We start from the raw sequence: 24,659 nt of genomic DNA, 5'->3' as shown, positions 1-24,659 counted from the left end.
AAAAATATGGGCGTCACTATTGTCTCCACATTATTTAAGTCTCATTAATTATTGCTTCTGGTTGCTAGAAGCTTGTTCACTAGCATTTTTTCCCATTCCTGAAACTGTCATTTAAGGAATTTGATCAATTTTGCTTTATATGTTGTTTTTTCTATTACATATTGCAAGATGTCTGCGAGTAACCCTGAGTCAGAATCCACTTCTGGAAAAATGCTTTACTGAGTTTCAGATCTACCAAAGCTAAGTTCATTTATTTTAAATGTTATAAATGTTTATCTTTAGCTATGGTTTGTAATAAGTTATTATGATATACTTTTACATGCAGATTCCATTAGTACTTATGCTTTATACATTTCCATTCTTAAGTACAAGAAATGTTTAGAAGATTTATAAGAAATATTTTTTCTGATTAAGGCTTTGTCTGACTTCGTGCCTTCTAATACAATTTTTAGGTCTTTTTTCACTTCTTTTTTAATTATTGAAGTTTCAAATGACCAACAACATACTGATTTGTCCTTCTCTGATGACGTTTTTTTCTCTTTCAGAAATTCTCTTCATCAGATATTGACACTAACAAATCTACTTTTTTATATTTTTTTTATTAAAGTACATTTGTTCTTTGTTGAAGAGGTGTTGATTATTTTGGATATTAAGGTAACTAGTTCTTTAAGACTAGCTGACACTATTTCTGCCTTTTTTTTTTTTCTTCTGTGATTTCAGAGGTTTTCTTTCCAATTCCCCATACTAGGGAATGGAATAGGCTGAGAATTCTTTTTTATTCCTTCTTCAAGGTTTTAAACTATATTCTTTGCCAGCAGTTAAATTCAATTTGGAGGGTTCTCCAATTTATTGGGGCTATCTCTACTCCTACTAATTATGCTATTGTTTCTATAGCAAAATAATATTTATTTTCCTTTATATAGTTGTATCTTTTTTATGGAAAATTATTTAGTTTCAGGTACTTTTCTTGGTCCTGTGATATTGCAATTGCTTCATTTTTTCTGTTTACTTTAAGATCAAGTATCAGATTATGATTTATTTTAGCATTGTTAAAGGGACAACATTTACTAGACTAGGTGCTGTTGCATTTTGTCTTGTTGTTTTGCATTTTGCAAGTCCTCTGTTTTGACTGGTCCTTTAAACTGGACTATCATGCTAATGATTTCATTTGTGTCTTCATTTTATTGAATATATTCGCAAATGAGGGTTAATCTATGTCTTTAGCTATTTTAGCTAGAAGAATTTTGTGTTTTTTAAAAAAAAAAAAAAAAAAAAAAAGAAAATCCATATTTCTTTTGTTCTAAGATAAATCAATTATTTGTTTTATAATTGGATTCAATTCTTAACTGTTACTATGGGCTTCAAGATTGAGTTCTAAGACTAAAACTTTAAGCTTATACTAGTTTGGTTGTTCTTATTAAGGAACAAATTCCTGAGTTCTTTCCCAAGTAACATGTTTATAATTGGGGTTCGAAATCAGCTCCCTAATATTGCGATGTACGTGCCGTATTCCAGCTTGGCTGGTAAGGGGCAGGTTAAGACTTCTTTGAAATTTATTTGGTTCTATTTTGTCCAAATTTCTTTGATTTTATTCCAGTAAGGCTAACACTTTCTTTAAGTGTGTTTCTGTCCTATATATTTTGGATACTGTTGTAGCATGGCTGGGTACCCATGGGGTTCAAGCGCTGCTCAGACCTGGAATCTTCTGGGGTATTTCTTCCAGTTCCTTTTTTAAGGAACTGGGTTTTGGAGTTTTATTCAAACTATTCTGCCTTTTTATGGTCACTGATAGCATTATTTGTTTTCATTAGATACAATAAATGCATCCATATATCCATATATATATCCATATATCCATATATCCCCTGACTGAGACCTGCTTCTGCCATCCCACACGAGGGGAACATATTTGTTCTGTTACAGACCCGGAGGAGAGTTTCTATCACATTCCAAATACGGATCCATGCCAGACTCTTACCTCATTTTGATTGAGGTAGCTTTCTGTGAGTAAATACCTTAAGGGGTCCTGTGTGATGTCTTCACAGTGAAAATTCAAGTGAACACTTGCAGGCCCATTTATCAAGCTCCGTACAGAGCTTGAAGGGCCGTGTTTCTGGCGAGTCTTCAGACTCGCCAGAAACACAACTTATGAAGCAGCTGTCACAAAGAATCACCAGAAATCAACCCGATCGAGTACGATCGGTTTGATTGACACCCCCCTGCTTGCGGCCGATTGGCCGTGAGTCAGCAGGAATCGCCGGAAATCAACCTGATTGAGTACGATCGGGTTGATTGACACCCCCTGCTGGCGGCCGATTGGCCGCGAGTCAGCAGGGGGCGGCGTTGCACCAGCAGCTCTTGTGAGCTGCTGGTACAATGTTAAATGCGGAGAGCGTATTGCTCTCCGCATTTAGCGAGGTCTTGCGGACCTGATCCGCAGTGTCGGATCAGGTCTGCAAGCCCTTTGATAAATGGGCCTGCATGTGTCTTCACTCTGTATACCACATACCACGTATAGACACTTTTTTCTTGCACTTTATCTTCCAGTGAACAAGGCACCAGTGGGTGCTGAAACGTTTTGGGATTTCTTATCTTTGTATCAATAAAGGATGTTTTATTCAATGAAAATCCGGTGAGTGCATTGCTTCTGTTTTGGATGAATGGATTCTAACCTGGCTATTTTCTACACAGCACCCCGGTACTGAATATACAGGATTGGTGAGTGCATTCGTTTGGACTATGCTTTATATATATATTTTATATATATATATATATATATATATATATATATATGTGCGTGTGTGGTTTATTGGGTTATTGTGGTGTTATTTCTGGACTTTACCACCTTATTCCCCATTAATTTAATTTGGACTATGTGTCTTTACACTTATAATACCTGTTTATTGTGAGATTTTGAGCCCTATAGATTTTAATGTGTGTTTATTTTGATTGTATCTCCTACTACATATTGTATTGTGGGTCCTATTCTATACAGTGCATTTATCTATAAGCCCTCCTCATATAACATAGTGTTACCTTATTTAGCCCTTCCCACAGCTTCCACTTTCTTGCATATATATCTTTTGTTTTAGGAATATCTTGGGAAAGGTTATTCTGATCTTGTGGTTGTTCTGTGGTTAGCTGCTTATAGGGTGCACTATCTTATCTTATTTTAGGGACAGTGAGCCTGGCCCAGATAGAGATGTGCCTTCCTTCTGGAGTATATACATATTTGTCCATCATATTGGAACATTGATTACTATCATTCTATATTGTATCTTATTATTTGTTTATTTATATTATCTGGTCCCGATATCCACTGCAGCTGCGCTCTTGTCTTCAAAGCCTATATCATTGCTTGTCAGTGATATATTCTACTTTTTATACATATATATATATATATATATATATATATATATATATATATATATATATGTGTGTGTTAATATGTGTATATACGCATATTAACACATAACTACCGTATATATGTATAGAAGCATATACATATATATTTACTGGGAGCACACAGTTCCCATAGACAGCAAAGTAAAGGCAGTTTTCAGTACAGTTGTTTTTTTACTTACAACCCACACCCGTCACTTTTAACCCCTAGAAACTGCTCTGCGCAGTATTTTTTATGAAAAAAAAATCTAAATTTTTCCCCTCCCAAAAATAAAAGACTCTTTATTTTGGGGGCAATTGGGACACTGTTAGAAAATTAACCAGAGATCTGATTTCTGGTTAATTTTCTGAGCACTAATTGGTACCGCAAGCTTGCAGTAGCAATAACCAGCCAATGGCTAATTTGTCCGTTAGCGGGCAGGCACAATAAATTAGCGCTCAACTTGTGATCTAGCCCATAAGTGTTTTAGCATTTGTAATGTATGCTCCTGACTGTATTCAACTTGTTTACAGTTATGTAATATCTTGGTGCTTTACAAATAATAATAATAATAATAATTACTGTAAAATGCATACAGATCATAATAGACAGATCAAAATATTTTATTTAACAAGGCTAGATCTCTAGTTGTTTACCTATGTCAGTAAAGGAGAAAAAAGTAAAAACAAGGTTATCTAACATACAAACAGTTTCATTACAATATAAAACATCTATTTTGGTGGCGGAGCTTAGCCACGCAGGCGGATGACTGGGTTTTGAGAAAGCTCCTGAATCCCTAGACAGTACACTAAATATATATGGCATTCCCCTAACCCAATGCCTTTTACCTTAGTGGGAAAACTTTGTCTACCTCACTGCCTGCTTGGAACTAAACAAAACGTATTGCCTGCTTTGTCAACTACCGCAGAGTGGCCAGAGACGCTTGGAGCTACTAGATCAGGCGAGGCCTGAAGCCTACTGACCCGGGAAGGATCATTTGGGCACTACGCATCACTGCTCAGAAGTGCCGTGGATTCGGCTTTGCTTCTCTTACCGGAAACAGAGGGAGACACTTGCGGACCGCACCTGTAGGTAAAGTTGACCTTACACAAAAGCATTGATGTGATCGGCTCCCACGTGTATTGCTCTCCCCTCCTTGCCCTCCCGGTCAGTGAAAGACGCTGAAAATTAGTTCCACTCGTAACAGCAGCCACTTAAGAGCTGATCAGTGAAATTGCTCTGTTTCTATACTTAGTTATAGGAAAGTACAGCACCTGGTGTTTCTATACCCTTAATGTGTAACGTGGGGCGCTAATATGTATTTAGTTTTAAATAGGTATTATTCAGTTAATAATTGTAAATTTAATTTAGATCTAATTTAATTATGTTAAAGTTAGGGGGGGTTATGGTTAGGTGTAGGGTTAGGTTTAGGGGATAATATAGTTTAATTTAACTTGTTGCGATGTGGGGGGCTGGGGGTTTAGGGGTTAATACGTTTATTTAGTTAATAATTGTAAATTAAATTTAGCTATATTTTTATTATGTTAAAGGGACACTGAACCCATATTTTTTCTTTTGTGATTCAGATAGAGCATGCAATTTTAAGCAACTTTCTATTTGACTCCTATTATCAAATTGTCTTCATTCTCTTGGTATCTTTATTTGAAATGAAAGAATTTAAGTTTAGATGCCGGCCTATTTTTGGTGAACAAACTGGGTTGTTCTTGCTGATTGGTGGATAAATTCACCCACCAATAAACAAGTGCTCTCCATGGTTCTGAACCAAAAAAATTGCTTAGATGCCTTCTTTTTCAAATAAAGAAAGCAAGAGAACGAAGAAAAATTGATAATAGGTGTAAATTAGAAAGTTGCTTAAAATTGCATGTTCTATCTGAATCACAAAAGAAAAAATGTGGGTTCAGTGTCCCTTTAAAGTTAGGGGGTGTTAGGGTTAGGTTTAGGGTAAGTTAGGGATAGGGTTACATTAGGGTTAGGGACCGGGTTACATTAGGGTTAGGTTTAGGGGTTAATATAGTTTAATTTAGCTTGTTGCGATGTGGGGGGCTGGTGATTTAGGGGTTAATAAATGTAGGATAGTGGCGGTGATATCGGGAGCGGCAGATTAGGGGTTAATAATTTCATTTAGGTAGCGGAGCATCCTCTTCTTTCGACGACTCCCGACGAATGAAGGTTCCTTTAAATGACGTCATCCAAGATGGTGTCCCTTGAATTCCGATTGGCTGATAGGATTCTATCAGCCAATCAGAATTAAGGTAGGAAGAATCCTATTGGCTGATGCAATCAGCCAATAGAATTGAACTTGCATTCCATTGGCTGATTGGATCAGCCAATAGGATTGAACTTCAATTCTATTGGCTGATTGGATCAGCCAATAGGATTTTTCCTACCTTAATTCCGATTGGCTGATAGAATCTTATCAGCCAATCGAAATTCAAGGGACCCCATCTTGGATGACATCATTTAAAGGAACCTTCATTGCAATCAGCCAATAAAATCGAGCTTGCATTCTATTGGCTGATTGGAACAGCCAATAGAATGTGAGCTCAATCCTATTGGCTGATTGGATCAGCCAATAGGATTGAACTTCAATTCTATTGGCTGATTGGATCAGCCAATAGGATTTTTCCTACCTTAATTCTGATTGGCTGATAGAATCCTATCAGACAATCGGAATTCAAGGGATGCCATCTTGGATGACGTCATTTAAAGGAACCTTCATTCGTCGGGAGTAGTCGGAAGAAGAGGATGCTCCGTGTCAGCTGGCTTCAAGATGGACCCGCTCCGCTCCGGATGGATTAAGATAGAAGATGCCACCTGGATGAAGACTTCTGCCCCTCTGGAGGTCCTCTTCTGGCCGGATCGGATGAAGACTTCTGCCCCTCTGCAGGACCACTTGTGCCCGGCTGGGTGAAGACAGCTCAAGATAGGGTGATCTTCAAGGGGTTAGTGTTAGGTTTTATTAAGGGGGGATTGGGTGGGTTTTAGAGTAGGGTTGGGTGTGTGGGTGGTGGTTTTTAATGTTGGGGGGGTATTGTGTTTTTTTTTACAGGTAAAAGAGCTGATTACTTTGGGGCAATGCCCCGCAAAAAGCCCTTTTAAGGGCTATTTGTAATTTAGTATAGGGTATGGCTTTTTATTATTTTGGGGGGCTTTTTTATTTTATTAGGGGGATTAGATTAGGTGTAATTAGTTTAAAATTCTTGTAATTATTTTTTTATTTTCTGTAATTTAGTGTTTTTTTTGTACTTTAGTTTATTTAATTTAATTATATTTAATTGTAGTTAGTTTAGGTAATTAATTTAATGATAGTGTAGTGTTAGATGTAATTGTAACTTAGGTTAGGATTTATTTTACAGGTATATTTGTATTTATTTTAACTAGGTAGTTATTATATAGTTAATAACTATTTAATAACTATTGTAACTAATTAAAATAAATACAAAGTTGCCTGTAAAATAAATATAAACCCTAAGATAGATACAAATGTAACTATTAGTTATATTGTAGCTATCTTAGGGTTTATTTTACAGGTAAGTATTTAGTTTTAAATAGGATTAATTTATTTAATTGTAGTAATTTTATTTCGTTTTATTTAAATTATATTTAAGTTAGGGGGTGTTAGACTTAGGTTTAGGGGTTAATAAATTTAATATAGTAGCGGCGACGTTGGGGTCGGCAGATTAGGGGTTAATAAATGTAGGTAGGGGTCGGCGATGTTAGGAACAGCAGATTAGGGGTTAATAAAATTTAACTAGTGTTTGCGAGGTGGGAGTGCGGCAGTTTATGGGTTAATATATTTATTAAAGTGGCGGCGATGACCGGTCGGCAGATTAGGGGTTAAAAACTTTATTTTAGTGTTTGCGATGTGGGGGGGGGGCCTCGGTTTAGGGGTTAATAGGTAGTTTATGGGTGTTAGTGTACTTTTTAGCACTTTAGTTAAGAGTTTTATGTTACAGTGTTAGCCCATAAAACTCTTAACTAATGACTTTTAAATGCGGTAGGAGTCTTGACAGGAGAGGGTCTACCGCTCACTTCTTCCAAGACTCGTAATACCGGCGTTAGGCAAATCCAATTAAAAAGATAGGCTACGCAATTGACGTAAGGGGATTTGTGGTAAGCTCGAGTCGCGGAAAAAAAGTGAGCGATACACCTGTTCCTGCCAGACTCGTAATACCAGCGGGCATTAAAAAGCAGCGTTTGGACCTCTCAACGCTGCTTTTTACGGCTAACGCAAGACTCGTAATCTAGCCGATTGCTTTTTGACTATGATTTAGGAGAGATTGTTGTAAGTTATTGCAAAAAAAACCTCCAGGTTGTTTTCTGCAAGACCTCCTGACTGAGTACACATATGTCCCCCATGCATAGGTTTGCCAGGATTTTGGGAAGGTTCTGTTACAATTTTATGACTTGTAAATTAAGTTAAAAGTGAGAGTATTTCTTTTGATAGGCCTATTATTAGTTTGGAGCCTATCGCATACCCCATTTTTATTAATTGCCATGAAAGTGTATATTTTTGAAATGTTGACACCCCAAGGTATTGTATATGGAGTGCTTTGATGCCTTTGATGCAACCGTTTTAGACAAACAAAATTGGAAAAAGTGTATGGTGGTAATTTTTCAATTTTAATTTTTACACACACATTGCTTTTTGACTATGATTTAGGAGAGACTGTTGTAAGCTATTGCAAGAAAACACTCCAGGTTGCTTTCTGCAAGACCTCTTGAGTACACCTATGCCCCCCATGCATAGGTTTGCCAGGATTTTGGGAAGGTTATGTTACAATTTTATGACTTGTAATTGTAGTTATTAAAAGTGAGAGTATTTCTTCTGATAGGCCTATCATTAGTTTGGAGCCTATCACATACCCCATTTGTATTTATTGCCATGAAAGTGTATATTTTTGAAATGTTGACACCCCAAGGTATTGTATATGGTGTGCTTTGATGCCTTTGATGCAACCGTTTTAGCCAAAAAAAATGGAGAAAGTGTATGGTGGTTATTTTTTAATTTTCATTTTTACACACATATTACTTTTTGACTATGATTTAGGAGAGACTGTTGTAAGTTAGTGCAAAAAAAACACTCCAGATTGTTTTCTGCAAGGCACCCTGAGTACACCTATGCCCTGCAGGGGTTTTGGTAAAAAAAACAAAAAAAGCAGCCCCAATTTTAGAACTTATAAAAAATAGAGTAGTGAAATGTAAAATCTGGCACAGTAAAAGTAAAAAACAAAAAAAACTCTAACAGTGAATATAACCAAAAAAAGAATAACAGCAATTTTTTTTTTAAATTGACCATTGTATGATACAGCTTGAAGCAGTCCCCAATGCAGAGTCCAGGGCAATCAGGACAGTAATATATGGTGTCCCTTCTCTGCCCCCTCTTGGTACAGACTCTGCTTTTTTTTTGTGGTTTCTGCTTTGCAGCAGTAGGGGGGATTTTAAAAATAAAATGGGTAGCCCCAACTCTGCTCTCTCCCATCACTGTCTGGGGAGCAGGTGCATCTTGGTACAAAATCCCCAAAATGATCTGGAGCCCAAACTGTTAAAAAGTCAGTTTCATTCTGGGGTTTGCTTTTTTAAACAACAAATAATTGTAGTGCATTGCAATCTGCATTAAGTAAATTGCAACTTTTTTGTACCTGGCCCTTGTCCTCCACATAATTAGGCAGGGCTGCAGCAGCTGATTTGCCTGATCAACCACACCCATATGCCGGTTATAAGACTTGATGCACACTGGCTTCCTTATGATCTCAGCTCTGCCACGTACAGAGACCTCCACTATCCTCTCATTTTGGATGAGGTATACATCCTTCGTGTCTCTGTACTTAAGTGCAAACAGCTCCTCTTGGCGCAGAGCTGAGGTCTCCCCCCTTTGTAGCCGGGTGTATGCAAGTTGTCCTGGGAAACCTGGTTCTTTTTAATTGTACCGCAAGTTACTGTATCAAAGCAATACAGTAGTTTGAACAAAAGGACACTTGTATAATAATTATCTAAGTACAAGTGTTACCCTTTGTTCATTAGGGGTAATATTAGGTCCCAGACAATCTTGCCAGTGGTTCCCATATGTTCTGGGCAACCTGGAGGGTCAAGGTGGCTATCCTTTTCCTCATACACCCGGAAGGCCTGAGTATACCCAGTCTCACTCTCACAGAGCTTATACACCTTTACCCCATACCTGGAGCACTTGGAAGGAATATACTGCTTGATTCCCAGCCTTCCCTTATACTTCATCAGGGATTCATCCATGCATATATTCCTTCCAGGTGTAAAAGCCTCTGCAAACCTAGCAGCAAAGTGGGTAATCAGGGGGCGGATTTTATACAGCCTGTCAATTTGGGGATGCTCCCTAGGGAGGCACAGGATGTTGTCACTGAAGTGCATGAAACATAGAATCATTTCATACCTCTTCCTCAACATACTCTGGAAGAAAATGGGGTAGAGCAGATGAGGCTACTGCACCTGTAGGAGTGAATGGCGGGTTTCTTTATGATGCCCATCAGCATTGTCAAAGTCTAGAATTTTTAAAATTCTGGCACATTGATGGGGGCCCATTGCTGCTTTGCCAAATATGTTTCAGGCTTTATAGCACGGAACTGATGGGCATATAAATTAGTTTGGGCGACAATGTTCCCCAATATATCATCGCCCAGAAACACCTCCAGAAACTGTTGGGGGCTAAATCTGGCAACATTCATATTGATGCCAGGATTTGCTGTGAAGGGTGGGATATCTGGTCTCTGGAGATGAGGCGTTACCCACTCTTCAGCGGCAATGGCAGCAACACGCCTCCTTCTGGCAGGGGGGCTAGCAGCCACAGATACATCACTATCAGTTGAGACTGCATCTAATGATGTATCTGAGTATATGGCAGGGTCAAAATTGGGGTCTGAGTCAGACATAGAGGCATCTGACTCTGATGCAAGGATTGCATATGCCTCCTCAGCACTATATATTCTCTGTGACATTATTTTATCTGTCACAGAAAAAAAAATTACTAAAAAAAAAAATCCACACAAAATTTAAATTAACTAAATGGCTCTGAAAAGAGCCTTTGGTTCTCACAAAAAAAATACTAAAAAAAAATTAACCCCTAAAAATTTACAAATATTGACATGATCAGACAAATGAAATATTTTATTATCATTTTTTTTTATTGTGGCAAGCTCAGATTGGATGACCCTAGCCTGCCCCTATGATGAGGCAGGCTAGGGACACCCCCAGAGGCCCCATGATGCACTGGGCATTGCCATCTTTGAAGCCTCCATCTTTAAAGCCTCATGGGGGTGGGGGAGGGTGGCTATATGGGGCTTTTATTTTATATTAAAACCTATTTTTAAATTAAAAAAAAAAAAAAATGTATTACTAACTAAGTGCCTCAACCCACAAAAAAAAAGCAGAGCATCGGAAGCCTGTCCGATCGCTTCTGATGCTCTGCTAGACTGCCGGGCTCCACGTGAAGCGAAACCAGAAGTGATCACTCGTGGGGAAGTGATCAATCCGGGTCCCAGCAGTCGGGAACAGTATTGCAGGATGATTCGACATGTGAAGTAACAGTCACACCTGAGCAGCGAGAGGATAGTTATCTGGGCAGTTATTAATAGTCCAAAGTGCATCTGTGGCACTTCTCAAGTGCCTTACATCTTGTAAGTACAACCTGTACGTGTGTGTGATCACTCAACACCACTGATTTTGCACTATTGTGGCGCATTCTTCTTTTTTTCCACTACAATACTGTTAGAGTGGCTGGAAGCGATCTCGATCGCGTCCAGTGCTCAGATTAGCCGACGACGTGCAGGGTACGTCCTTGGTCGTTAAGGACCGTTTTTTGCAGGATGTACCCTATACGTCGTTGGTCCTTAAGGGGTTAAAAAGATAGATAATCCCTTTTATTACCCATTCCCCAGTTTTGTATAACCAACACTGTTATATTAATATACTTTTTACCTCTATGATTATCTTTTATCTAAGCCTCTCCAGTCTTCCCCCTTATTTCAGTTCTTTTGAAAGATTTGTATTTTAGCCAATCAGTGCCCTCTCATAAGTAACTACACGGAATTGAGCACAATGTTATCCATATGGCATACATGAGCTAATAATGCCCTCTAGCTGTGAAAAACTGCCAGATGCATTGAGATAAGAGGTGGCCATCAAGGTGTGATTAATTAACTTTTATATATCATTAGGAAGTTATTGTGTTTCTTAATACGTGAACTAAAAATACATATGATTGACAGCCCAAAGAAAGCATCAACATTTGTTTTAAAAAGGAGAAGTCTTGAACTAAATTTAAAAAACAAAAACAAAACAACAATCATGTAAAACTGGATTTGCAAACTGCTGTTTAGTCTCCTCAATGCAAAGTATTTTCTCATAGCAAAACAATTAAAAACCATTATAAAATTGTGTATTCTTAGGCAGTGGGACAGGACGGACATTCACTTTGCTAAGTGGCAAGCATTTATTATACACTTCAGTGACAGCATGGGTATTATTTGTTTATTTTCTGAGATACATTTTATGTGTATAGGTCATATGTATTCATATACAAACTGCAGATTTGCTTGCCACATCCTATGATTAGGAGGCTGGCCAGATTAGGGAGCTTTCAGAGCTGCGTCTGTTTTTTTGCCATTAGTCTTTAGTACTCTGTAGCAGGGTGACGTTGTAGTGCTAATGTCATGCAGATGTCTTTCTTTCTACAGGCACAGATTAATTAATGCATTGGTGTCAAGTGTTTGATGCATGTATTGGTGTCAGGTGTCTGATGCATACATTGGTGTCAGGTGTGTCTGATGTATGCATTGGTGTCAGGTGTTTGATGCATGCATTGGTGTCAGGTGTTTGATGCATGCACTGTGTCAGGTGTTTGATGCATGCATTGTGTCAGGTGTTTAATGCATGCATTGGTGTCAGGTTTTTGATGCATGCATTGTGTCAGGTGTTTGATGCATGCATTGGTGTCAGTTGTTTGATGCATGCACTGTGTCAGGTGTTTGATGCATGCATTGGTGTCAGGTGTTTGATGCATGCATTGTGTCAGGTGTTCGATGCATGCATTGGTGTCAGGTGTTTGATGCAGACATTGTTGTCAGGTGTGTTTGACACATGCATTGGTGTCAGGTGTTTGATGCATGCATTGGTGTTATGTGTTTGATGCATGCATTGGTGTCAGGTGTTTGATGCATGGATTGGTGTCAGGTGTTTGATGCATGCATTGGTGTCTGGTATTTGGTGCATGCATTAGTGTCAGGTGTTTGATGCATGCATTGGTGTCAGGTATTTGGTGCATGCATTAGTGTCAGGTGTTTGATGCATGCATTGGTGTCAGGTGTTTGATACATGTATTGGTGTTAGATGTTTGATGCATGTATTGGTGTCAGGTGTTTGATGCATGCATTGGTGTCAGATGTTTGATGCATGTATTGGTGTCAGGTGTTTGATGCATGCATTGGTGTCAGGTGTGTCTGATGTATGCATTGGTGTCAGGTGTTTGATGCATGCATTGGTGTCAGGTGTTTGATGCATGCACTGTGTCAGGTGTTTGATGCATGCATTGTGTCAGGTGTTTAATGCATGCATTGGTGTCAGGTGTTTAAAGCATGCATTGTGTCAGGTGTTTGATGCATGCATTGGTGTCAGTTGTTTGATGCATGCACTGTGTCAGGTGTTTGATGCATGCATTGGTGTCAGGTGTTTGATGCATGCATTGTGTCAGGTGTTCGATGCATGCATTGGTGTCAGGTGTTTAGTGCATGCATTGGTGTCAGGTGTTTAATGCATGCATTGGTGTCAGGTGTTTGATGCATGCATTGGTGTCAGTTGTTTGATGCATGCACTGTGTCAGGTGTTTGATGCATGAATTGGTGTCAGGTGTTTGATGCATGCATTGTGTCAGGTGTTTGATGCATGCATTGGTGTCAGGTGTTTAGTGCATGCATTGTTGTCAGGTGTTTAATGCATGCATTGGTGTCAGGTGTTTGATGCATGCATTGGTATCAGGTGTCTGATGCATGCATTGGTGTCAGGTTTCTGATGCATACATTGGTGTCAGGTGTTTAATGTATGCATTGGTGTCAGGTGTTTGATGCATGCATTGTGTCAGGTGTTTGATGCATGTATCGTGTCAGGTGCTTGATTCATGCACTGTGTCAGGTGTTTGATGTATGCATTGGTGTCAGGTGTTTGATGCATGCATTGGTGTCAGGTGTTTGATGCATGTATTGTGTCAGGTGTTTGATTCATGCACTGTGTCAGCTGTTTGATGCATGCTTTGGTGTCAGGTATTTGATGCATGCATTGATGTCAGGTGTTTGATGCATGCATTGGTTTTTGATTAATGCACTGTGTCAGGTATTTGTGTGCATTGGTGTCAGGTATTTGATGCATGTATTGGTGTCAGGTGTTTGATGCATGCATTGGTATCAGGTGTATGATACACGCATTGGTGTCAGGTGTTTGATGCAGCATTGGTGTCAGGTGTTTGATGAATGCACTGTGTCAGGTATTTGATGTGTGCATTGGTGTCAGGTGTTTGATGCTTGCATTGGTGTCAGGTGTATTATGCATGCATTGGTGTCAGGTGTTTGATGCATGCATTGGTGTCAGATGTTTGATGCATGCATTGGTGTCAGGTATTTGACACATGCATTGGTGTCAGGTGTTTGATGCATGCATTGATGTTAGGTGTTTGATGCATGCATTGGTGTCAAGTGTATGATGCACGCATTGGTACCAGGTGTTTGATGCATGCATTGGTGCCTGGTGTGTTTAATGCATGCATTGGTGTCTGATGTATTTGATGCATGCATTGGTGTCTGATGCACGCATTGGTATCAGGTGTTTGATGCACGCATTGGTGTCAGGTGTTTGATGCATGCATTGGTGTCTGGTGTGTTTGATGCAATCTATTGGTGTCAGGTGTTTGATGCATGCATTGGTGTCAGGTGCTTGATGCATGCATTGGTGTCTGGTGTGTTTGATGCATGTACTGGTGTCAGGTGTTTGATGCATGCATTGGTGTCAGGTGTTTGATGCATGCATTGGTGTCAGGTGTTTGATGCATGCATTGGTATCAGGTGTTTGATGCATGCATTGGTGTCTGGTGTGTTTGATGCATGTATTGGTGTCAGGTGTTTGATGCATGCATTGATATCAAGGTGTTTGATGCATGCATTGGTATCAGGTGTTTGATGCATGCATTTGTGTCTGGTGTGTTTGATGCATGTATTGGTGTCAGGTGTTTGATGCATGCATTGGTGTCAGGTGTTTGATGCATGCATTGGTATCAGGTGTTTGATGCATGCATTTGTGTCTGGTGTGTTTGATGCATGTATTGGTGTCAGGTGTTTGATGCATGCATTGGTATCAGGTGTTTAATGCATGCATTGGTGTCTGGTGTGTTTGATGCATGTATTGGTGTCAGGTGTTTGATGCATGCATTGGTGTCTGGTGTGTTTGATGTATGCATTGGTGTCAGGTGTTTGATGCATGCATTGGTGTCTGGTGTGTTTGATGCATGCATTGGTGTCAGGTGTTTGATGCATGCATTGGTGTCAGGTGTTTGATGCATGCATTTGTGTCAGGTGTGTTTGATGCATGTATTGGTGTCAGTATTGATGTGCGCTTTGGAGTTTCATTCTATATTCTATGCATTATTGCTTGTCAAGCACATCGTTATTTTGTCTGCACATGCTGGTAGCACACGCAGTATTATTTGTTTTTAAATCTGTATATGTTGGTCTTTAAAGGGACAAGAATGTGAAAATTAAAGGGACAGTCTACTCCAGAATTGTTATTGTTTAAAAAGATAGCTAACTTTTTTTTTTTTATCAATTCCTCAGTTTTGCATGCCCTATCTGAATCATGAAAGTTTCATTTTGACTAGACTGTCCCTTTAAACTCACATGCTTCAGACAGCACTTGCAATTTTAAGACACTTTTCAGTTTACGTCTATGATCAAATTTACTTTGTTCTCTTGGTAGCATTTATACCTCTTGTCATTAACTCTCTGGGTGAGTTTGGCTAGCTCTCAGGTAATACATTGCTGCTTTAGAGATGAATTTAACCCTTGTAACATTATACAATAGTAAACCTGTCTAACACATAAGAGAAGTGTCTTTTTGCACATGTATGCCTCTTTATTCTCAGAAATTACTGGGTTGTGCCTGTTCTTTAGCTGTTGTCTATTCCCCCCTTCAGTGTACTATTTCTGTTTTCCAGCTGCCAGTATTTTTACTGCTTCACTTATGTTCACTTTCAGTTGGCTGGCTGCAGAATATGATACATTACACTGCTCTTAAAGGGACATTCCGGTCAAAACTGAAATGCACATAGAATCATTAATGGATAGAAACCTATTTGCAATATACATGTACTGGCAAAAATGTTTCTAGTATAAGTTATCACTGCTTTAGTGTTAGCGTTGTTCTCTGCAGGTGCATGTGAAGCATAGCTAGATATTCGCAGTGCACCCGCATTTTACATGCTGCAGCTGTTCAGAGCCAGCGAGGCTTGTGACATGTCAACAGTGATGCAAATTGGGTCATTAACAGAAAGCACAAGCACCTTTGGCTCTCTGAGCAAGTGCTGTGTTTAAAATGCTGGTGCACGCTGCATACTTAAAAAGATTCTTAAAACAGCTTTAGCTTTTACTAGAAATATTTTTGCTATTGAATCTTTATTGCAATCATGCTTCTATTCAAAAATGAATGAGTTGAATGCACCTGAATGCATTCCAATGTCCCTTTAAATCACTCATAGCTAGGTCTTCAATTGCGCTAATCTGGTGAACACAAATTTTGTTTTGTGCTTGAACACAAACTTTTACGTTCAACTTGTAATATGCGTGCTAATTACCATGGTCACAGCATAGCTTATCACGTTCCATTAAAACAATAACTCACCACACAGTGTTTACAATCATTGTTACTGCTTCAAGGGTGTACATATGTCTTTATTATCAGCATAAAAGGGTTAAATCACAGTTTGGTTTGTGTAACTGGCATAAAAGTTTAAATTACTGCTCTATTTGTTATAACACAAGGAGAGTAAAGCAAAAAGCACCTACTGTGCCACAGGCAGCAAAGGGGAACAATCACTACCAAGTGTGTTACTTGTAGTCAGAGGTAAAATAAATGCTGTTTGTTTGCTAGTGGAGACAACAGGGGGAGGGGATTCAATATCACTGCTCTGTGTCTCAAGGGGGGACTAAACTACCTATTTGTGTGCATTACTAGCAGATGGGCAGCTAAATCACTGTTGGTTTGTTTTCTGTGGATGTTTTTATTGTCAGCCAAGGAAACAGAATCACTGCTCACTTGTGAAAATATATATGGTGCTGCTTAGAACAGCTTTGAAATTAATCCTAGGTTGAAACATAAGCTAGAGCAGGGGTGCCCAATAGGTAGGTCGGGATCTACCAGTACATCCTGAAGGCGCTGCTGGTAGATAGCGGCCAATGTGATCAAAATGATGTGGTCAAGTTACACGATCTCAACACAGATTTGTTTAAGCCTCACTTGTGTAAGCCTCACTTGTTTACGCCTCACTTGTTTACGCCTCACTTGTTTACGCCTCACTTGTTTACGCCTCACTTGTTTACGCCTCACTTGTTTACGCCTCACTTGTTTACGCCTCACTTGTTTACGCCTCACTTGTTTACGCCTCACTTGTTTAAGCCTCACTTGTTTACGCCTCACTTGTTTAAGCCTCACTTGTTTACGCCTCACTTGTTTACGCCTCACTTGTTTACGCCTCACTTGTTTACGCCTCACTTGTTTACGCCTCACTTGTTTACGCCTCACTTGTTTACGCCTCACTTGTTTACGCCTCACTTGTTTAAGCCTCACTTGTTTACGCCTCACTTGTTTAAGCCTCACTTGTTTAAGCCTCACTTGTTTACGCCTCACTTGTTTACGCCTCACTTGTTTACGCCTCACTTGTTTACGCCTCACTTGTTTACGCCTCACTTGTTTAAGCCTCACTTGTTTAAGCCTCACTTGTTTACGCCTCACTTGTTTAAGCCTCACTTGTTTACGCCTCACTTGTTTAAGCCTCACTTGTTTACGCCTCACTTGTTTACGCCTCACTTGTTTAAGCCTCACTTGTTTACGCCTCACTTGTTTACGCCTCACTTGTTTACGCCTCACTTGTTTACGCCTCACTTGTTTACGCCTCACTTGTTTACGCCTCACTTGTTTACGCCTCACTTGTTTAAGCCTCACTTGTTTACGCCTCACTTGTTTAAGCCTCACTTGTTTACGCCTCACTTGTTTACGCCTCACTTGTTTACGCCTCACTTGTTTACGCCTCACTTGTTTACGCCTCACTTGTTTACGCCTCACTTGTTTACGCCTCACTTGTTTAAGCCTCACTTGTTTACGCCTCACTTGTTTAAGCCTCACTTGTTTAAGCCTCACTTGTTTACGCCTCACTTGTTTACGCCTCACTTGTTTACGCCTCACTTGTTTACGCCTCACTTGTTTAAGCCTCACTTGTTTAAGCCTCACTTGTTTACGCCTCACTTGTTTAAGCCTCACTTGTTTACGCCTCACTTGTTTAAGCCTCACTTGTTTACGCCTCACTTGTTTACGCCTCACTTGTTTAAGCCTCACTTGTTTACGCCTCACTTGTTTACGCCTCACTTGTTTAAGCCTCACTTGTTTACGCCTCACTTGTTTACGCCTCACTTGTTTAAGCCTCACTTGTTTACGCCTCACTTGTTTAAGCCTCACTTGTTTACGCCTCACTTGTGTAAGCCTCACTTGTTTACGCCTCACTTGTTTACGCCTCACTTGTGTAAGCCTCACTTGTGTAAGCCTCACTTGTTTACGCCTCACTTGTTTACGCCTCACTTGTTTAAGCCTCACTTGTGTAAGCCTCACTTGTTTACGCCTCACTTGTTTAAGCCTCACTTGTGTAAGCCTCACTTGTTTAAGCCTCACTTGTGTAAGCCTCACTTGTGTAAGCCTCACTTGTGTAAGCCTCACTTGTTTAAGCCTCACTTGTGTAAGCCTCACTTGTGTAAGCCTCACTTGTTTAAGCCTCACTTGTGTAAGCCTCACTTGTGTAAGCCTCACTTGTGTAAGCCTCACTTGTTTAAGCCTCACTTGTGTAAGCCTCACTTGTGTAAGCCTCACTTGTGTAAGCCTCACTTGTTTAAGCCTCACTTGTGTAAGCCTCACTTGTTTAAGCCTCACTTGTGTAAGCCTCACTTGTGTAAGCCTCACTTGTTTAAGCCTCACTTGTGTAAGCCTCACTTGGTCATATCAGGCCAAGTCCGCTGCGCAAAGTAAAGGGGGTCAGTGGCAGTAATTTGAATGCAGTTTTTTGTAACATGGCACAATGGGGTCGCTCCTGTTAACCCAAATTAAAGTCAGTGCTACTTTTGTCGTCAGGATTAATCTGTTGTATCTTTATGCTTTTGCACATCCATGTGTTGCTAAATCATGCAACTTTAAAAGGATATGAAACCCTCTTTTTTTTCATGATTCAGATATAGAACATGCAATTTTAAACAACTTTTCTTCATTCTCTTTATTTGAAAAATCAAGAATGTAAGCTTAGGAGCCTGCCCATTTTTAGTGGGTAGATCTCATTGAGCTGGTCATTTGAAAAGTAGATCCCAACACAAAAAAGTGTGGACACCCCTGACCTAGAGTGTTGGACAGGGGTCATTGTGTGGAGGGGACAGCTGACAACCCAAGTTACATGTCCACATCACAATTCAGATCAGACTTTAAGGGTCAACCTCCCCTCCCTGGTACATTACAAGTTTGACCTGAGTTCATACCGCTAGGCCCTACAGCCCTTTTTAGCCAGATAGTTACCTACATCTGACTTCAGATCAGACCCCAGACCATCTGGGTGTTATCTGTAGCTGCTCTTTCCCCTGCATGTTGCCTTACAAACATGGAGCAGGTTATGTATGTACAGGGGAGGGAAGAGGAGGAAACCAATGTGCCTGGCTGCCTACCTAAGTGCAGCCAGGCAGACATGTGACAAGTGTTGTGCTAAAGATGTGGCAGCAAAAGCGAAACTTTCTATATGAACTCCGCTTGCTGTCCCTCATTAGAATAACTCATTGTGAGAATGTAAAAAATGTGTCTGCTTCATTTTACTTATAGTTTGCTGGATAGCTGGTTGAAATTCTGAACTGACATGAAAGTCAAAATTAATTGTTTATGCTTTAGAGTAAACCTAACCTTAAAACAATAAAACTGCAATTTACTTGATTATCAAATTTATCTAATCTTAGTATGATTTTTTGATACTTGAGGAATGTGTCTTGATTACTATATGCACACACTTCTAAGCACAATACTGTGTGCTTCATTTCCATCTCGAAAGTTGCCTTCCGTATCCCTTTAATACCAGACACCTGGCAAATCAAGTTTAGAAGAACTAGCTATGTACACAGCTCTCTACAAACTGTGAAGAAATAGAACAGCGTGACTATCTGCCCAGTAAGGGTTACAATGTATATTTCTTAATAAAAAATAACTAAAACCTTTCATATTTATATTTAGGTTTCTGTATTTTTAGTATATTAATTTGTCCAGTAGAGGGAGATCTCATTCTGCTGTATAAAATATACAGCGAATAACCTGCTGACTACAGATTATTGGGATAGACTCAGCCAGCACTGATTTTCTTGGTGATATTGGAGGTAGCACTGCAGATTATCAGAAAAAGATCATATAATGAAGTATGACCCCCTCACTGCACATTATCATTATCTACTCATGTACTCTGCGCTACGGAATTTAGTGGCACTTTAGTAAAAAAATAAATGAATAATAATACAGAGCCAGTATTTAAAGGGACCACAGTGTGCCTTTCTATTGCATTTTAACATTACACATCTCCAAACTGAATAGTGTACTGTGTGACGCAGGAATAAACTGTTCAATGTTTTCATTTTATATTTGCAATGCTCTTCTTCAGACAGCGTATGTAGGAGATAAAAATATTAACATTTATGACAATATTGTTGGTAGATATTGAAATTCGTGAAATATATTTTTGCAAAGAATTAAAATCTCTCAAAAACAAAGAAAAATCCAGATGCTTAGTTCAATGTTTATTTACCCCTTTCCCCTTTTTTGAATAACGGGGGACATTGGGAGTGACCAGTGTATTCGATGATAATTTTTTTACAGCATGGCGAGCGGTGCATTAAATCATGGAAATAGCACTATCTATAGAGGTGTATATGGATAAAAGAGCATGTGAACTGCTGTGTCTAAAACTTTTGTAATGATAGATAGATGATAACTAGATAGATAGACTGAAAGAGAGATAAACAGAATCACTGCTAATTTAAAGGGACAGTAAAGTCAAAATTAAACTTTCATGACTCAAATAGGGCAAGCAATTTTAAACAACTTTTCAATTTACTTTTCTCATCAAATTTGCTTTGTTCTCTTGTTGAAAGCTAAACCTAGGTATGCTCCTATGCTAATTTCTAAGCACTTGAAGGCCACCTCTTATCTCAGTGCATTTTGACAATTTTTCAAAGCTAGACAGCACTAGTTCATGTGGGTCATAAAAATAACATTGTGCTCACTCCTGTGGAGTTCTTTCTGAGTCAGCTCTGGCTAAAATGCAAATAGAGGTAAAAAAAAAAAGTATATTAATATAAGAATGTTTATTATGCAATGCTGTGGAATGTGTAATAAAGGGATTCTCTATCTAACAATTCTAGAGTAGACTGTCTCTTTAAAGGTTGTCTACAAATAAGTACATTATATATTATAAGTTATATATAAGTATATATAAGTTTCTATTATGGGTGATCTCCTGACTATCGTCTATCAGGACAGGCTCACACAGAGCTGGGTCTATTTAATGCAGAGTGATGTCATGAATGCAGGACACTTTTAGACAGTGCTAATTTTACACATAGATCAGTTGACCCCCTCAGCCCATTCACACATTAGTTAACGTTATATAATTTTTCAATGTCATATCTATAAAGACTTTAATTGATTTGAAAATATGGCACTGATTGCAATTAACCCTTTAGCTGCCACATTTCTGTTGTTTCCATTAGCTTGTAGTAAGTGGCTTCCTATGAATTTCCTTCATGCACAAGGAGGATGTTCCTCTGCCCCCTTTCTGAGGACCGTCACCTCTGCAAGTGCTTCTAATTTATAACTAATTGTGCAATTAGGTTTTGATGTAGTGTTCGTAATAAAGAAGCTGAAGTGCTTTTATCAAGTCATGGTCTTAAGAGAAAATAATTACTTGATTCAAGCGTTATTGACTAAATTGTAGAGCTGCTGATGCATCAGGAAGAAGTGAAGTGAAAAGAAAACGTAGTCCCCTGTGCTTGAGCCTCTGTGTCATCCTGAAATTGGATAAATATGTCATAATATGTTTATATTGTTTGTGGCACTGCTTGCCCAGGTGTGAGAAGGCTGTATTTTGTGTATTGAATGCTATTTTTCCCTGTGTTACTGTAGTGGATAACACAGCTCATATCTGCCTCCTATCTATGCCAAAGGGCAATTTCCACATCCCTTTTGTCTATGTCACTGTATTGATAAAATAAATCATATGGGGTCTACAAGCTAACAGACTTCACAGTGCCAAATCATATGGGGTCTGCAAGCAAGCAGACTTCACAGTGCAAAATCATATGGGGTCTGCAAGCAAGCAGACTTCACAGTGCCAAATCATATGGGGTCTGCAAGCAAGCAGACTTCGCAGTGCCAAATCATATGGGGTCTGCAAGCAAGCAGACTTCACAGTGCCAAATCTTATTGGATCTGCAAGCAAGCAGACTTCACAGTGCCAAATCATATGGGGTCTGCAAGCAAGCAGACTTCACAGTGCCAAATCTTATTGGATCTGCAAGCAAGCAGACTTCACAGTGCCAAATCATATGGGGTCTGCAAGCAAGCAGACTTCACAGTGCCAAATCATATGGGGTCTGCAAGCAAGCAGACTTCACAGTGCCAAATCATATTGGGTCTGCAAGCAGGCAGACTTCACAGTGCCAAATCATATGGGGTCTGCAAGCAAGCAGACTTCACAGTGCCAAATCATATGGGATCTGCAAGCAAGGAATTTGAAGCATTCCTAACACACCTTTGGGTCTAGCACAGTGTCGGATTAGCGTGCAAGCGATAACTAATCGTTGATGATATCTGAAGTCCTGAAGTTAGTGCACTTGACTCTTTCGCTCACGCGCTAACATAATACTTTCTACTTGTAATACCAGCACTAATAAAGTCACAAAGCTATAAGAAGTGTGTTTAGTATCTGCAGCCTCACAGTCATTACATTTTCACCGGTTTCTATGTTTTTATTTACTGTGATAAACTAAACAATGGAGAGGGGAATTAGCTGTACAGAATAACAGAAAAACTGAAGAGGTTTGAAGCCCCTCATAATGCGAGGAATAGACTCCATACCTATAGCTCCATTCAGGCTTTGTTTATGTGTCATCCTATAGTCTGGACTCCAATCTCACTGCCAAACTTGTGTATTAATCACTTTTCTGTAATAACTTAAATCAGTATTTAACGGCAAAATATCACAATTTCTCTGTACCCAACAGCACTAAATACGGATAACTCATTTAAGCTTTGTTACTTGATAACCAATGCTCACAGTTTCACGCTTTCCCATATATTTTGAATATCAAATATAACATTTGAATGTAACATTCATATATTCAAATGTTTTTGTGATTTTTAAAACAATCTTTTATAAAACATTAAACTTCAAAAATCCTTTATTAAATCTGAGCTTTTTTTTTTTATATACAGAATTCAAAAAATATCTATTTCAGTCTGTAATAAGAGATATTTGAATGTGTTTATGCAGTTCTGTCAACAAGAAAATGTGTTTTTCTAATCATTATCAAATGACTTGATATTTAAAACCTCGCCGGCATGGAGAGAAATCACACAAAATCTTTGGGATTTTTTTAGACCTTGTATTGTAATGTAGGTCTGTTTCTCAAGATAAAATTTGTGTTTCTAAATTGTTTTTCAGGGCATCGCCGTAACGACAAGACTTCTTAAATCATCTCACCTGAGCGGAGAGGTTTTGAATATCAGGCCCTTAAAGAGACCTAAATGCCAATATGATGCTGAGCAGCGGAAGTTATAAAGCAGGATTTAAAGGGATATTCCAGCCAAAATTGGAAACCACACGGGTGCATTTCGGTATTGAACAGAAGCAATTTTGTAATATACATGCATTAGCAAAAATGATTCTAATAAAAGTTATAACTGTTTCAAAAGTGTATTTAAGTATGCACCGTGTACCAGCATTATGAACACTGCGCTTGCTTAGAGAGCCTAAAGTGCTTGTACTATCTGGTAATTACTCAATTTGTTAATTGCTGACATGATATAAGCCCCAGTTATGATCAAGCAACTATGTGGGTGCAGTGACTTTATCTAGCTACGCTTCACATGCACGTGCAGAGAAAAATGCTTACACTAAAACTGTGATACCTTTTACTAGAAGCATTTTTGCCAATACATTTATATTGCAACAATGTTTCTATTAAAATATGTAATTCATCTATGTACATTTATATTTTGACTGGAATGTCCCTTTAAAAAGAGCATCTTTAGATTTTTCTTCTTTCTTTTTAATGTCCTGATTGGCACTGCATGCTTGATGCTAACACAGGTGTTAATTGATAATTATGATCTGTGCGTCTTGCACTGAGTATACCAACCAATCAGTGCCATGCAGCACCTATACAGAGGTAAAAAGCAGCCCTTTTTTGTAATGCACATTGATTTTTGATTGCAAAAGTAATGACTTCCATGTCCCTTTAATGTGTCCCTTACCAACTATGTTACATTTTATTACAGCATTTAGCATCAGACTGGCTTTTGGTCTGTTAATATTGCGCAAGATCAGTTCCCATTTTAAAAAACACAATTATTTCCTGATTTAATAAAATGTTAAAATTCTAAACAATATAAATTATGTTAAAGAAATGAAATCTGAAAATTAGAATGGTTATTAATGAGTACAATAACTATGTAAGGTTATTATAAAACAGTACAGGTATATTACCAATTAATACAAAATATTAGCAAAATGGTCAGTTGCACAAATAGAATTAATTGAGCTTGTTAGGAATCTCGGCAAACTGCAATCAAAGCCATAAGGCAATTTGCAGCAATAATGACTAACATTTTGCATTACATCCTCCTTTCTAATTGGTTGCTTAATTTTGTCTTCATTTTTATATACTAAAAGCCAACAACTTCTTTTCAA

At 38.8% G+C, this 24,659-nt stretch overlaps 1 long non-coding RNA gene across 1 annotated transcript in view; it reads left to right on the top strand.

The window, feature by feature from the left end:
• The window catches only part of LOC128640771 (uncharacterized), a 35,251-nt gene extending 10,862 nt beyond the window's left edge, over positions 1-24,389 (top strand). Inside the window, exon 2 of the long non-coding RNA XR_008399392.1 lies at positions 23,412-24,389. This is a non-coding gene — a long non-coding RNA (uncharacterized LOC128640771). The remainder of the gene's footprint in view (positions 1-23,411) is intronic.
• Positions 24,390-24,659: the final 270 nt, after the last annotated feature.

This window comes from Bombina bombina, chromosome 1 (genome assembly GCF_027579735.1).
Source record: "Bombina bombina isolate aBomBom1 chromosome 1, aBomBom1.pri, whole genome shotgun sequence".
NCBI lineage: Eukaryota > Metazoa > Chordata > Amphibia > Anura > Bombinatoridae > Bombina > Bombina bombina.
The sequence above is the reverse complement of the archived record's forward strand: the minus strand, read 5'-3'. Positions and strand labels throughout refer to the sequence as shown.